Below are 5,000 nucleotides of genomic sequence, written 5' to 3'. Positions count from 1 at the left end.
GTCCCTCGGTTTGTGGAAGACTTGTGCGCGTGCGTGCGCGTATTTGGCTGCGTGTTTAGGCGTTCTTCCTCAAGAAAATGTTACGTTATTTTAAAAACAAAATGCAATTTTCCCCCCCATACATTTTTGTGGGATTTTGTCTCTATGGGTTTTTGCGTCTCTTTGTAGTCGTGTTGTGGCTCTTTGTGGTAGTTTATCGTCTTATTTTAACATCATTTAGGATCGTTATTAATCACCATATCTGTGTCTAAAACGTTGGAAAAGCTAGAGCAGATAATAAATAAATAACTCTCAAAGTAGACTTGCTAAAGAAGTCCAACTACAATCATTAGATCTGAGAATAAAACGGAAGAACGGGAAGTCGCTTCTATGCAGATGATACGCCATTATCTGCAAGCGTCAACTCGTCTCGAATCTTTGGTCTGAACTAAACTGGGCTTTGAGGAACAGCGCCCTCTTCCTGTCGTGTGCCATAAAGCAATCCCCGACGAGTTCCCGCCAAAAATGTTGCCGCTTAAGTCACGGGTCGCCTCTTTGTTTGCACTTCCTCGGAGGTTCACAGCACTTAGCTTGATTTGCTCGATTCAAATGTCTCATCCATTCCAACTTTTTTTATTCTACGAGCTCTGTAAAAAAAACAGTCTGGACCACGGATGTATTAAACTCTTTTTAAACACTTTTTTAAAATGCCCAAAAATAAAACAATGCACAGTTTAGCCCTGTTAGCCTGATATGCTAATTTTGGCTAGCACACTAAAAGAGTCAATCATTATTGTGGTGTGCTAACAAACATTACCGAGCTACGATTTTACAGACAATAACTTGCATGCTAATGACTTTGTTAGCATGCTAAAATCAAACGTTACTCAGGGGCTAATGTGTGCTAAAAGACAACAACAATAGCATGCTAAAAGATCCTGTGAATTGAAACAAAAGGAAACATTAGCATGCTATCAATGCAAACAAACACAAAGTAAACAAGGAAAAGTGCTGCACCAGGGGCCGGGAATTAACAACCAGTCACGCGCCAATGATTTGAGATGTTAATGGTTAAAAAAAATCTAATCACAATCAAGTGATTGTGAAGTAAATGTTACTTTCTTTCAGCCTGGTTGACACCAGACTCTTCTCAGTTGTAACTGAGAAGAGTCTGGGGAAGGTTCATTCACAGCCCATTTCCAAAAGGGCCGTCACCAACGGACGCAGGTCAAATGCCTCTGGCCGCTATGGGATAGTCCTTCAACCAATCAGACCAACGATCCGGGTGACGTAGCAGCGACAGCGGCAAAAATCTGCTTGCCGTCGCTGCGCTATCGTCATCGTGTAAAGCCGCCTCAACGGTTGTGATTGGCGTAAAGCCCGCCTCAACTGTTGTGATTGGCGTAAAGCCCGCCTCAACGGTTGTGATTGGCGTAAAGCCCGCCTCAACGGTTGTGATTGGTGTAAAGCCGCCTCAACGGTTGTGATTGGTGTAGAGCCCGCCTCAACTGTTGTGATTGGCGTAAAGCCGCCTCAACGGTTGTGATTGGTGTAAAGCCCACCTCAACTGTTGTGATTGGTGTATAGCCCGCCTCAACGGTTGTGATTGGTGTAGAGCCCGCCTCAACGGTTGTGATTGGCGTAAAGCCCGCCTCAACGGTTGTGATTGGCGTAAAGCCCGCCTCAACGGTTGTGATTGGCGTATAGCCCGCCTCAACGGTTGTGATTGGTGTAAAGCCCGCCTCAACGGTTGTGATTGGCGTAAAGCCCGCCTCAACGGTTGTGATTGGCGTAAAGCCCGCCTCAACGGTTGTGATTGGCGTAAAGCCGCCTTAACGGTTGTGATTGGCGTATAGCCCGCCTCAACGGTTGTGATTGGCGTAAAGCCCGCCTCAACGGTTGTGATTGGCGTAAAGCCCGCCTCAGCGGTTGTGATTGGTGCCTCGATTTGGAAACATTGGAAATGGGCTTGAATGGGCTCTTGGCCAGACTGACTCGCAGAGCAAATCTCACATTTGCCAGAAGTTCGTCAGGGTTTTCCCAGGCTAGCTTTCTTTTGGGCGTGGCAGTAACTACCAGGTAGCATCACATTAACTGACGTCTCCGCTGTGGAAACCAATTTGCTGCCGAGTTCAGTTTCAAAAGGACTCAAAGCATTTATTACAGTTTCACTTCAACGTGCTGTCCAGTTTCTCTCACAGACGTCGGGACGTGCATGACTGTCCTCGGTGCTTTAAAAACATGAAACGAAATCTGTAAAATGTTGACTTTCAATGTGATTTTTCAGAAAGCACATCAGTAAGTGTTTTAGAGAAACATAGAGCAGTGTCCACATGGAACTGAAAGCGTTATTAAAGGTTATTTTGACTTCTGCGGAGCCAGTCAATTGAAGTATTTGTCCCGTTGGAGCGGTTCTGCTCTTTGAGAGATTTTTGTAAAAATCAGAAATCATGTGAGATGTGAGACTGAGCTCTGCTTTCAGTCCGAGACGTTAAACCCTCAGATTACTGCCTTACTGTTGATCAGATGCCAAAAAAAAATCTCAGTGCAACGCTTCGGATTTTGCACTTTTGAATGTGTCCTCCTACATTTCGTCTGAAAGCAGCTCCCAGCGAGTGCAGACTGAAGGATTCATGAAGGAATGTTTGATGATTATGACCGTGTGGAAGTTTAGGTTTACTAAAAAGGTTTACTGGACAAATTACAATGAATTTAAAAACAAATGTGTTATTTCTGGTGCATCCCTTAAAGCCCCTGCACACTGTGTTATTACGGCGGTCTGACGGCTACATTTAGCTTTCTGTTTTGGGGTGAAAAAAAAAAGGTTTTCTCTGCATGTCACACTCAGAGATACGTTAAATAAAAGCGTGGGTGCAACCTGTGTGACACTGTACAACATGCGTTTTTAAAGCATGTTGGGTTGCGCGTTGAATATCTGGTGAATTGAAGCGTCACGATGTATTAAAACGAAAATGCTAAGCACAGCTACGTACAACTGCATTGTGGAATTGATGTTTGTTTACGGTGCCGCGTTTGTAACACGGTTGCATTTTACAGCGTAAAACGTTGGCCTGTCCTCGACTTAAAGGGTCACTACCGTTTTTTTCCACCTGGACCCCGTTTCCCCATGTGTCTAAGTGACTGATGGGAACAACAACCAGTGACATTGGTCCAGTATTAAGAGAGATCGCTGCAGTCGGCAGCAGAGAAACATAGAGAAGCTTGTATTTACCTTCACAGAAGTGCTCGTTTAGCCGCTGACAGACTCAGATTATTATTCTAAGTGTCTGACAACATTATGAAAGGATTTCTAAGGAGGTCGACCTTTCTGTTAAAGAGTAAGATCCTTTTTTTAAACATAAAAACGTCCGCGAAATTCCGTTCGCTAAACCCACCAGACTCCATGTAAATAATCAGTGATTTTAGCATCGTTAAACACACTTCATTCAAAGTCAACAGAAACAAAAATAAAACTATGAAAAGCCGTTTTGGGTCGTCTTTCCACTTTTCCAATCATCACAGCTCTAGTTTTGGTTGAAATAAACACACAGTTTACTGATTTACATGTGACAATATGTTGGCTCTATACACGCTAAAAGTACTGCTTTTTTAAATGGAGTCTGGTGGGTTTAGCGTTATCGACCTTAGAGCTGTTTCTGGTTAAACAGAAAGGTCTTAAAGAGGTTTTAAAGGTCTATCTCTGTAGGGATCCTTTCCGTAATGTTGTCAGACACTTAGAATAATAATCTGAGTCTGTCAGCAGCAACAACACAACTTTTAATGGACGCTGACTGACGATGCACATCTGTCCTGGAGGGTTACATTACAGCCCGGTCTGTGGCTGCCGGTTACAGCGTTCACGCTCAATACTGGACCAAAGTATTGTTGTTGTTCCCATCAGTCACTTACACACAAAAACATAGGAAAATACGGTCCAAGTTGAAAAGAAATGCTCCAAGTTGTTGGACGTGTCTCACGGTGTGATTTAAAAACACATTTTAGGATCAACAGCCAAAGATTTCAGCCGTCTTTTCTCCCGATTGTCAGCTTTTCATCAGAGACCGCCCTGAGTCACACACAGTGCGTGGAGGCTTTTTCAACATATAACACAAACTCAAAAAGCCGTTTTCTACAAAGTAAAACAACCTGCATTTCACTTCTGAGATACTGTTTTGGTTTTTAACTTCACATTTGCTGTGTATTTGCTGCTTCACTGCACTGATTTTTTTAAATATTTTTTTATTTCCAGTCTGGACCAGTTTGACATGAAAGCTTTATTTCACTTGAGATGCACTGATAAAAACTTCTCAAAATGGCGATACCATTTTCAGCTGACTGTAATGTAAAATGATCCAATGTGACGTAAAGAAGAACCTGAAGCAGTTGTTGAGAATCACTGGACAACGAATGCACTGAATCCAGATTTTTGGGGGCTCGGCCGAATCCTGAACCCCCTGGTTGAGGTTCTGCTGAATCCTGAACCCCCTGGTTGAGATTCTGCCGAATCCTGAACCCCCTGGTTGAGATTCTGCCGAATCCTGAACCCCCTGGTTGAGGTTCTGCTGAGTCCTGAACCCCCTGGTTGAGGTTCTGCTGAATCCTGAACCCCCTGGTTGAGGTTCTGCTGAGTCCTGAACCCCCTGGTTGAGGTTCTGCTGAGTCCTCGTCCCGTCCTCAGTCCTACGTCGAAAAAGCCCAATATTCAGCCGATATCCTGGATTCAGTGCATCCCTGGTTTGAGATCTTTGAGATTTAGTCAGCTTTGATTTGTTTCAATATTTTTTGAACTTGTTGGAACTTTTGATACGCCGAGTTTTTCCGTCGGTGTCTGCCATCAGCTTCTTCTTTTTTTTATTGGTGCGTCTTTTATTGTTTTACCCTAAAGCTGGGTTTTTATATCACTTCCTGGACGTTTGGTGTGGAACCAGAATGGATCCCTACATCAGTCAGAGTTTGGCCCTTTTTGGCGTTTTTCCATCACATGGTACCTGCTCAACTTGCCCCCTAGGACAACAAGTTAA

General features: G+C 43.7%; 1 protein-coding gene across 2 annotated transcripts in view; it reads left to right on the top strand.

Moving 5' to 3' along the window:
* Window positions 1-5,000, top strand: part of cmtm7 (CKLF-like MARVEL transmembrane domain containing 7) — a 22,252-nt gene that overhangs the window by 15,710 nt on the left and 1,542 nt on the right. For both annotated transcript variants that reach the window (XR_013502075.1, XM_078251973.1), the window contains one exon: window positions 1-5,000. This exon is cut by the window's left edge; it is cut by the window's right edge and continues 1,542 nt beyond it. The gene's annotated coding sequence lies outside the window, so the exon portion shown is untranslated.

The sequence above is a fragment of the Sander vitreus genome, chromosome 6, assembly GCF_031162955.1.
Source record: "Sander vitreus isolate 19-12246 chromosome 6, sanVit1, whole genome shotgun sequence".
In the NCBI taxonomy this organism is placed as follows: Eukaryota; Metazoa; Chordata; class Actinopteri; order Perciformes; family Percidae; genus Sander; species Sander vitreus.
Note: the sequence above shows the minus strand (reverse complement) of the source record. Positions and strands in the feature narration are given on the sequence as shown.